The 11,472-nt window shown below is 42.9% G+C and overlaps 1 long non-coding RNA gene across 1 annotated transcript; it reads left to right on the top strand.

Annotated features, from left to right (window-relative positions):
* The first annotated feature begins 3,232 nt into the window (after nucleotides 1–3,232).
* LOC126952079 (uncharacterized) lies at nucleotides 3,233–7,828 on the top strand. The gene is made up of 3 exons (XR_007724784.1): nucleotides 3,233–3,358; nucleotides 5,817–5,885; nucleotides 6,010–7,828. It is a non-coding gene; the product is annotated as an uncharacterized LOC126952079 (long non-coding RNA).
* Nucleotides 7,829–11,472: the final 3,644 nt, after the last annotated feature.

The following is an 11,472-nucleotide window of genomic DNA, read 5'->3' as shown; positions in this document are numbered from 1 at the left end:
TGTTTAGCTTTGGGAAAAACTGCCCAACTACTAATAGGGGAGGAAAAATAATTTTCTCTCTACCTTTACGGAATTCTTAGATGGGACCCTCTGTAACAAATTACAGATTAAAATGAGAAAAAAGTAGACGAGTTTAAAAACATGTATACCTTATGGATACATGGGAGATACTCAGGGAAAAATGAGTAAATCCCCAGTAGGTGGCTTTCAATTCAAGTGTAAATGCTATCTTCAACTTAAAGAAAGAAGATTTGAGGCTCAGTAGTGGGGACATAGCAAGCAAAAGCACAGTAGACAAGGGTAAGTTTTCTTATACAGACTTAACTCCATGCGTTCTCTGTTGATAAGACTCTTTTAATGATTTATATCCTCTTCTTGGTTAGTGCTGAGAGAGAGAGAGAGAGAGAGAGATCTTTTAAACGGGGATTTCCTTTATAGATGTAAATTTTCCTTACACAAGGGTAACTTCTCTGTTTTCAGAACTTCCTTTTTTAGCATTTTTTCAAAGCAATCAGCTCAGAATAATTCTTATGCCAAAAGGGACATATTTTGGGGTGGCATATTCTGGTCTTACACACTGTCTTCTACCAGCAATGAAAAGAGTTCTTGTTTTTCCTCCAGCAATTTGTCATTTTTTTAGAGTTTAGCAGTTCTAACAGATACAGACCAACTGTGCTATCTCATTGTGGTTTTCAGTTATCTACTATGTTGAGCATCTTTTTGTATGTTTACTTACCATCTGTAGATCGTCTTTGGTGAGGTGTCCAGATCTGTGTGCATTTTTAATTGGGCTGTTTAACTTACTGTTTAGTTTTAAGAATTTTGTATGTATTTTGAATACAAATTCTTTCTCAGATCTGTATTTTGCAAATTTTTTTTCAATATGTGGCTTGTCTTTTTGTTCCCTTAACAAGGTCTTTCCCAGAGTATAAACTTTAAATATTAATAAATCCACATTGTCATTTCTTCTGTGTATATAAACCTTTTGTGTCATTTGTTAAAATTCATTACCAAATCCAAAGGCACATAGCTTTTCTTCCATAGTTTCTTCTAGAAATTGTATAGTTTTGCATTTTTAGTATAAGGATGATTTTGAGTGATTATTTGTGTAAGTTGTAAAGTTTTCATCTACGTGCATATCATTTCCTATGGTTTCCCATTAATCTTTCCCTCACTATTTTTGGGAAAGACACAGGATAGTGGGCTCTGTTAGAGCACATAGATAGCTAGACATGAACAGGAGGGGGAGCTCCTGGAAAAGGGAAAGTCTGGGAAGGCTCACCTAGAGGGACCACCAAAAATTCACATATTAGTGGCATCTCTAATGCTGGAGTGGATGGGCACTTGTCAATTGTGGGTTGGAGGGAGAAGAGGTACCTATGCATAAAGAAACACCCTACAACTCCTCTTAAGATGCCCCAGTCATCATTCACTCTGCAGTAATAATGTCACAATACTGCTGGCTACATGCTGATAAGGACAAAGGGGACATTCTTAAAAGAAACCTGGCACCATAAGTACAGATTAGGGCAGAGAAGGACATTCAAAAGAGATAGGCACAGTAGATACAAATGTGACTGCTGTCAGCCTGCCTGGGATGGCGGGAAGGAGCCTGGTGCCAGAGTGAGTTCGGATTGATCACCACACATGTGCCTCAACCAACAGTGAGGAGGTCCCACAAGCCTAAGTGGGGCAAGTTGGGGACCTAAGGCAGTAGCAGGAAAACCAGACAAAGAAAACAGGTGGAGACTTGAGACAGAGGCAGGAATGTGAAGAAGTCCAAAATAAAATTCCCTGCACAGGACTCTTAGGCTTCTTTCCTGCACGATCAGCCTACTCCTTCCTTATTTTTCTACAATAAGCTCTTCACACTGTATTTTTTTCAATGAAGTTATCTGCCATCTTTGTATTGCCTCTTGGTGAAAATACTTCTTCCAAGTTAGACAAGAACTGGGACATCAGCTCTCCCCAGTAATAGCTCCGTTTCAGTTTGAATTTCCAGAACTGATGGCGCTTAATAACTGGCGCTCCAACGTTAAGTGGTGCAGAAGGTGGCCAGTAGGGGGCGCCAGCCATCACACCTGGAGCAAGAGGGCCCTGCATAGTCCCCATCTGCCTGCAGGTGTTGTGCTGCGACGACACTGCCAGCAAGAGGGCCCGGCAGTGTCCCCAGCTGCCAGCAGGGGGCATACGACGACTACATTGTGAGCAAGTGGATCCTGCAGTGTACTTAGCTGCCAGCAGGTGGCGCACGGGCACCACACCATGAGCAAGAGGACCCTGCAGCGTCCTGGTTGGCAGCAGGGGGCGTGCTGCCACCACACTGTGAGCAAGAGGATCCTGTAGTACCCCCAGCGGCCAGAAGGGGGCGTGCCCCCACTACAAGGCAAGCAAGAGGGCCCGGCAGTGTCCCCAGCTGCCAGCTGCGGAGCCAGCCGCCACTTCACTTGGAGCAAGAGGGCCGGGCAGTGTCCCCAGCTGCCAGCATCGGGAGTGCTGCCACTACACTGTGAGCAAGAGAGCCCTGCAACGTCCCCAACTGCCAGCAGGTGGCGTGCCATCACTATACTGCGAGCAAGAGGGCCCTGCAGTGCCCCGGCGCCAGCAGGGGGCGCTGGCCACCACTGCAAGAAAGAGGGCCCTGCAGTTGCTGTAGTCGCCAGCAAGGGGCGCACTGGCACAGCACTGTGAGCAAGAGGGCCCTGTAGTGCGCGGCTGCAAGCAGAGGTCACCGGAGCCCGGCTTTTCAGATTACTGATGCTTCGCCCGTCTCCGCCGCTCCCCTCGCAGCATGCGTCTCTGCGCCTGCGCCGCGACCCTCCCCCCCCCCCCCCCCACCGCGCAGGCGTGCGACTCTGCGCTTGCGCCGCGCTGGCCTGCGACTCTGCGCCGGCCTGCGCCGCGCCGCGCCTGGCGCGCGCGACTCTGGGCCTGCGCCGCGCCAGCCTGCGACTCTGCGCCTGCGCCGGCCTGCGCCGCGCCTGGCGTGCGACTCTGTGCCTGCGCCTCGCCGGCCTCTGACTCTGCGCCTGCGTCGGCCTGCGCCCGCGCCTGGCGTGCGACTCTGCGCCAGCGCCGGTGCTGTACGTTTGTGAGGGCGGAGCTGAATTCTCCTCAGCCCAGACACTGAGAGCATCGCGAGGGCGGAGCTCTGTTCTCCTCTGCACAGACCTCGGGGGTACCGTGAAGACAGAGCAGCGTTCTACCCTGCCCAGACCCTGGCGTGGGGGGGCACCGCGAGGGCGGAGCTGCGTTGTGCTCAGCACAGACGTTGGCGGCACCGCCTCGCTTTGGGACAACTCGGGGCCGCATCCACAGTGAATAAAATACTTCCTGTTTCTAGCCCTGAATAACGAAGGTCAGAGACTACTTAGAATGGTTCAGTGTGGAAAACGGGAAACCGAAATCCCCTCTGAATCCTGCGCACAGAGGTTCTCTCCACCCAAGGGTTAGGGTTAGGATTTTAGGGTTAGGGTTTTAGGGCTAGGGCGAGGGCGAGGGCGAGGGTGAGGGTTAGAGGGTTAGAGGTTAGGGGTTAGGGTCAGGGTCAGTTTCGGAGTCGGGGTCGGGTTAGGGGTTAGGGTTGGGGTTGGGTTAGGGTTAGGGTTTGGTTCCATGTTAGGATTAAGATTCGAGTTAGGGTTCGGGTTCTGTTTTGGGTTAGGTTTAGGGTTAGGGTTCGTGTTCGGGTTAGGGTTCAAGCCGTTCTCTTGCCTCAGCCTCCCGAGTAGCTGGGGTTATAGGCACCCACCACCATGCCCAGCTAATTTTTTTATTTTTGGTAGCGACAGGGTTTCACCATGTTTCCCAGGCTTCTCTCGAACTCCTGACATCAAGTAATCCACCTGCCTCCGCCTCCCAAAGTGCTGGGATTACAGGCATGAGCCACTGTGCCCAGCCTTCACTTTCTTCTCTGAGTCAGAGATCTCTAGCAAGATAGCCTTTTCACAACTTTTATTGCAACGGAAGTATTTCAGAACTTTGTCAGGTTAAACTGTTAAGGGTATGTCTGTTTTTCTATGATACACTGAATTTAGGAATATATGACTCAGTAATGAAAGTTGATCTGGCATCACCCTTGGCATTTGAGTTCCTAGATGGAGAAGGGTCTGTTTTTCTGGCATGATCATATCTTACAGGATGCAGCACCCCAAGAGGACCCTAGCAATTGGGAGAATTTTGTTTACATGACACTAAACCCCAAATAACCTTAAATTCTAAATAAAAGTTCCAAGGGTAATTTGTATAAGGGTCTTGTTTTTTGTTTTTTGTTTTGAGATGGAGTCTCACTCTGTCACCCAGGCTGAAGTGCTGTGGCATGATCTTGGCTCACTGCAACCTCCACCTCCCGAGTTCAAGTGATTCTCCTGCCTTAGCCTCCAAAGTAACTGAAATTATAGGTGCCTGCCACTATGCCCAGCTAATTTTTTGTATTTTTAGTAGAGACGGGGTTTCACCATGTTGGCCAGGTTGGTCTCAAACTCCTGACCTCGTGATTTGCCCGTCCCAGCCTCCCAAAGTGCTGGGATTACAGGCGTGAGCCACTGCACCCAGCCAGTGCCTTGTTTTTAAAGAAAATAAATTATATGACAGGTTTGTTTCATATACATCTATATATATAAACTATACTCGTGAACATTTTACTGAACATTTAAAAATCTTTAAGACCTTTCAATACATAAATCTTACATAACAAAATCTAGCAAAAGTGTATAAAATGTAAACACATTTCTAAAACAAAAGGGTGAGGCTTTCAGGGTGGCTATGCTGTGTTGGATATGGGCAGTGTTCTCTCTCTCTTGTGGTTCTGCTTATATGGCAGTTCCAGCTCACAAGAGCCCTCGGAGCCTGTCTGTTGGCCTGCATCCTGTGGCATTTGGCAAGTGAGATCTGTTTAATATAAGGTGTCCATAAAGCCAAGATTATGATATCTAAAAATAATCAACACTAATTCCCCAGAAATTTTGTCTTTTTTGACCAAGCCACTGGTGCAATGTGGAGTCACTGCATTATATGCAAAAAGAATAATGCCCTCACTCCAGAGTCTGAACCAGAACTGACCCTTGGTGGTGATTCCCCCTTTATTCTAGGAGGTGTTAACATTAGCTATGGCAATGTAAAAACGGTGTTTCTGGACCTCCCGGGTTCACGCCATTCCCCTACCTCAGCCTCCCGAGTAGCTGGGACTACAGGCGCCCGCCACCTCGTCCGGCTGGTTTTTTTTTGTATTTTTTTAGTAGAGACGGGGTTTCACCGTGTTAGCCAGGATGGTCTCGATCTCCTGACCTCGTGATCCGCCCGTCTTGGCCTCCCAAAGTGCTAGGATTACAGGCTTGAGCCACCGGCCTGGCCTTGCTTATTTCTTTTATAATAACTAAGTCATATAAATTGAGCTCACAAAAATATTTATATTAATAAAATTATAATTTATCATTTGTAATGTTTGAGTTTTTCTTGTACATTTTTATATAGCAAGAAAAACAGTTTTTACTTTTAAAAATGGTTTTTAAAAAATCAGAGCAAGCCTAAACCCCTTCATTTTATAAATACAATAACCTGAGGCTCTTCATTGCTGGTGACTCACACAGGCACACACTCAGCATTGCTGGATGTCAGCTCAGGATCCAGAATGCATTTGAACAATTCATGCTAAATTAATAAATGCACTTTAATATAGGCCCATATTAATCCCAAAATAACTAAACCTGTGGAATTTGTAAAATAAGATGTTTATGAATGAGGACATGGCATTTTGACTTAGTTCTGATTCCCCCCTTTCTGAAAGCAGAATCTACAGTCTATTTTCCCATTGCTAGATTTCAGAGGAGAGCCTGGTGTCACTTACAGCAGACATTGCAGATGCCTCAGCATTTCGGATGAAGACGGTAAAGACCTTCTTTGTTTAAAAAAAACCTTTTTTTCCAGGGGAGAAAACACAGGTTGGATCTAAACTCAATCCTCCTATTGAAATATTTTAATGACACTGAAAGAGGTTGTTGCATTTGGCAGGTGCAGGTGGAGCTGTGCAGTCCTGCACTGAAGCCCTGCAGTCCTGACTTCTGAGTGGAGCTAGAGGAGAATTATATTAATGTGTTTGCACTACTTGCTCAATTGTAAAGCATAACAAATATATTTAAGGCATGTTTTTAAAATGAGAATAAAATAGTTTAACAATGTTTATACACCTATTTTAGTTATTACATTCTCTAATCTATTTTTATCCTCACAACCATGGAAGCGCTCCACCATCTCCATTTCAGAAAGTAGACAGTAACTGAACAACACTATCTTCTTTTAAAAAACATTTATTTCATTATGAAAGTTTATGGTTTATGTAATTAATACCTTTTTGTGGTCTGCATTCAATGGGTGTGGGCATCTGCACACTGTCGTGGGTCCACTATTGTGAAATCGCACACAGTGGTCTCACTGCCCTAAACAGCCAAGGCTCTCTGCCCATCCATCCTTTCCTCTCCCCAACCCCTGTCAACCACTGATTATTTTGCTATCTATGTAATTTTCCCTTTTCCAAAATGTCACATAATGCCCACAGCAATGAATGCGAGTTTCTTTTGCTCCACATCCTCACCAGCATTTGCTGTTTTTGGTCTTGTGGATTTTGGCCATTCTAATAGGTATGTAGTGGTATCTTACTGTTGTCTTAATTGGCAATTCCTAATAAGACATTATACAGAGCATCTTTTCATATACTTAATTTCCATCTGCATAAATGTTCAGCTTTTACCCATTTTTAATTGGGTTGTTTGTTTTCTTATTGAGTTTTAAGAGTTCTTTGCATATTTCAGATATGAATCCTTAGATATAGTTTGCAAATATTTTCTCACAGTCTCTGGTTTGTCTTTTTATTCTCTTAACAGTATCTTTCACAAAACTAAAGTTTTTTTATGTTAAAGTTCAAGTTCCCAATATTTTTCTTCGTGAATAATGCTTTTGGTGTTGTATCTAAAAGAATCACCAAATCCGAGGTTATCTAGAGTTTTTCCTTATGTTATCTTCTAGGAGTTTGAAAATTTTGCATTTCATATATTGATCTAATCTCTACTTTGCATTAACTTTTGTAAAAGGTGTAACGTCTGTTTATAGATTCTTTTTTTTTTTTTTTTTTTTTTTTGCACATGGATGTCCATTTGTTCCAGCATCATTTGTTAAAAAGACTCTCCTCTCTCCATTGAATTGCCTTTGTTCCTTTGTCAGAGATCAGCTGGCTGTATTTCAGTCTGTTTCTGGGCTCTCTGTTTTGTTTCTCTGACGTATGTGTATATGTCTTCTGTTTTGCCTTCAGTTTAAAAAAATGTAATTGCTACCTCAATTTGCTTATGAATTCTCATTTGTAAACAGAAGAGCGTAAATTAATGCCTGAGTATATTTTAGGGTAGATGTTGCCTTGAATACAATGAGCAGAATGAGTTATAATTTTAAAGTGAATATAAAAATTTGACCATAGTGGTAACAGATTTGCGAACTAGTGATATCAATGACAGAGTCCATTGCAATATTGCTTCATCCTTTGGCTCAGCTCTGCTTCACACCAGGTAACTACCAATCCCTTTTGTGATTAGTTCAAGGATTTCTGTGGGGTGGAAAGTAGAAATACGATATCAGTGGAGGGAGAGAAGGCAGTTTCCCAGACTGGGAGCAGTCAGATCTCCAGTGGGTCCCAACACTGCTCTGTGGCAATATCTAGAGGGTGATGGAAACAGAGACAGGGTGCAAATGAGGTGGGTGCTGGCCCTAGGGTTCCCAGTGTTTCCTGGTTCCCATGGTCTATAAGACGTCTGAAATGAGACCTTCCGGGCTTTGGGGGGCCCCTGTGGAATTGGGAAAATGAGGAAGTGAGCAGTGACAATCTAGACTGATTATTAGAGGTACGTCTCTCATTTTTCAGTAACCAAGGAGCCTTTGATTAGTAGTGAAATTGTGGCACCCCAACAATGGTGGAGTGGAATATCCTGCTACTCTGGAGGGGTGATGGCTCAGGGTCAAGACTGAACTAATTAGAAAAAGAAATGCACTCCAGGAATATCAAGTCCAAAACGAAGCTCTTCAAACCATCTGGGAAGAGAAAACAGCATGACAAGGAAAGGTATATTTGTCTGATCCCAGGAATCAATATAAACATCCATGATAACCCCACCTATTTTTTAAATATATGATTTGGATGAAACAAGAGAAAGAGACTGATTGTTGCTGAGTCCCTGCTGCAGTCCCGACACAGCTGGAGATGCCCTGCTCCCCTGCTCCCCTGCTCCCCCGCTCCCCCGCTCCCCCGCTCTCCTGCTCTCCTGCTCTCTTTATTTTGTTGATGCTCATGAGGACCCTGATGTCTGAGGAAGAAGGTTCCCGTCCAGCTCTGCCCCTGGTGTGTCACGTGCCGGCCTTGTCAACGCACAGGAGAACCTGACAGGGTGAGTGTTATAACCCCAATCATAGAAAAGGAAACGTCTCTAAAGTCTTTAGCATCTTGCCCGAGTTCGGACACTTAGCAGAGGCCTGAGTTTAGATGCAGCCCCGTCTTGCTCTTTGACAGCCTCAGCACCACGTGCCCTGGGTGACCCACGCAGAGTCACTGACAACCCTCTTGGTTGGCTCATGGCACAGCGTGGAGCGAAATGGCCCACTGACTTTTCCAGACACTTTGACAATTCGTGATATAGTTTATGCGGTCACTCCCAGTGAGTTCTATTGTTCAGTTTAATAGAATACCTAATTCTGTGTTTATTATGAATAAAGGGAGATTTCTTGTGGTTTTTTTAAGAATATGAAGGATATCTATTTTGTATACAAGTTGGAAGTTCCAATACTATAGGAAGGAAGCATAAGTGCAGGTTTAATGATGGGTCTTTTATAAGACTGAATTCACATCAAACTGAATCAGTAACTCCGGCTGTATGAACGGGGTGAGACATTAAACATTTAATGAAAAGAATTCCTTTCTTAGGTTACAGCAAGGACTAAATATGTCTAATTATCATTCCCGCTAAGAAGATGTATTGTGATATTTGCAGTTAATCACTCATTCAGTTCCAAGGGTATTTATTAATTGTCTGCTCTGGGCATAACAACAATTGGAAGCAGTATGTTCACATGAAAAAAAACTTACCTGAGGCTCTAAGTCACAACTTTCCATGACCAGCACACATTTCTGATTTGAAATACATATCTAAAGCTTCAAATGCATAAATAGATATCCCAATCTAGAACTAAGTTAATAGTTGCTTAGAATTAATTGTTTAAATTATCCTGGGAACCAGAAAGATATGTCTACATGAAACAATAAAGGTTATATTAGAATTAATAAACTTTAGAAGACCATTTTAATCTTAATATATAAGCATACTACCTAGGCACACTGTTTAAATACATCTGCAACCTACTATTTTTAGATTTAGGTAAATCATTAATCCTTAAATTTGGAAGATTCCAGTGTTAGAGCTCTAGACTATGAAACTTGGAAGTTTTTCTAAAATTTTTGAGTTTTTATCCAGAAATACATATTTTCCTGGCACTGAGAACTGCAAGAAATTTCACTTGGAGTCTCCAAATAGTCAGCCATGTGTGATGTCAACATCAGTGTAATAGATACTATCACAAACATCCTGTGACTTTTATTTTTTTTATATACTTTAAGTTCTGGGATACATGAGCAGAACGTGCAGGTTTGTTACACAGGTATACACGTGCCATGGTGGTTTGCTACACCTGTCAACCTGTCATCTATGTTAGGTATTTCTCCTAATGCCATCCTTCCCCTAGGCCCCGACCCTGCAACAGGCCCCCGTGTGTGATGTTCCCCTCCCTGTGTCCATGTGTTCTCTCATTGTTCACCTCCCACTTATGAGTGAGAACATGCGGTGTTTGCTTTTCTGTTTCCTGTGTTAGTTTGCCAAGAATGATGGTTTCCAGCTTCATCATGTCCCTGCAAAGGACATGAACTCATCCTTTTTTATGACTGCATAGTATTCCATGATGTATATGTGCCACATTTTCTTTATTCAGTCTATCATTGATGGACATTTGGGTTGGTTCCCAGTCTTTGCTATTGTGAATAGTGCTGCAGTAAACATACGTGTGCATGTGTCTTTATAGTAGAATGATTTATAACCCTTTGGGTATATACCCAGTAATGGGATTGCTGGAGCAAATGGTATTTCTGGTTCTAGATCCTTGAGGAATTGCCACACTGTCTTCCACAATGGTTGAACTAATTTACAGTCTCACCAACAGTGTAAAAGTGTTCCTATTTCTCCACATCCTCTCCAGCATCTGTTGTTTCCTGACTTTTTAACGATCGCCATTCTAACTAACATGAGTTGGTATCTCATGGTGGTTTTGATTTGCATTTCTCTAATGACCAGTAATGATGAGCCTTTGTTCATATGTTTCTTGACCACATCAATGTCTTCTTTTGAGAAGTGTCTGTTCATATCCTTCACCCACTTCTTGATGGGTTTTTTTTCTCCTTGTAAATTTGTTTAAGTTCCTTGTAGATTGTGGATATTAGCCCTTTGTCTGATGGATAGATTGCAAACATTTTCTCCCATTCTGTAGGTTGCCTGTTCACTCTGATGAGAGTTTCTTTTGCTGTGCACAAGCTCTTTCGTTTAATTAGATCCCATTTGTAAATTTTGGCTTTTGTTGTCGTTGCTTTTGGCGTTTTAGTCATGAAGTCTTTGGCCATGCCTATGTCCTGAATGATATTGCCTAGGTTTTCTTCTAGGGTTTTTATGGTTTTAGGTCTTATGTTTAAGTCTTTAATCCATCTTGAGTTAATTTTTGTATAAGGTGTAAGGAAGGGGTCTAGTTTCAGTTTTCTGTCTGCATATGGCTAGCCAGTTTTCCCAACACCATTTATTAAATAGGAAATCCTTTCCCCATTGCTTGTTTTTGTCAGGGTAGTCAGGCATCCTAAACTTTAAAATTTAAGAACTTACATTTTTTTTAAAGTAACTGGCAACTGACAATCATTTAAAAATCCATAACCTAAAAAAATAATAATTCCTCCTAAGTTTTCAACCAAGAGAAGTGAAAATCTGTTGACACAAAAGTCTGAATATAAGTATTCATAACAACTTTCTTCTTAATAGCCAAATATTTTTAAAATAGTCTATCACTGAAGAGTAGATAAGCTGTAATATATTCCTACAACGGTTACTGCCCAACATAAGAATGACATATACACTGGAAATCACATGGACGTATCTCAAAGGCATTAGAATACATGAAAGAAACTAGGTATAAGAGAATATTCTATATGATTCCATTTATATCAAATACTTCTTTTTTGAGATAACATCTCACTCTGTCACCAAGGCTGGAGTGCAGTGATGTGATCACAGATCACCGCAGCCTTGACCTCCCAGGCTCAGGTGATTCTTCAGCCTCCTGAGTATCTGGGACCAAAGGGGTTGGGACCAAAGGGGTGTGCCACCACACCTGGCTAATTTGTGTGTG

The sequence above is a fragment of the Macaca thibetana genome, chromosome 4 (genome assembly GCF_024542745.1).
Source record: "Macaca thibetana thibetana isolate TM-01 chromosome 4, ASM2454274v1, whole genome shotgun sequence".
NCBI lineage: Eukaryota > Metazoa > Chordata > Mammalia > Primates > Cercopithecidae > Macaca > Macaca thibetana.
The sequence above is the reverse complement of the archived record's forward strand: the minus strand, read 5'-3'. Positions and strand labels throughout refer to the sequence as shown.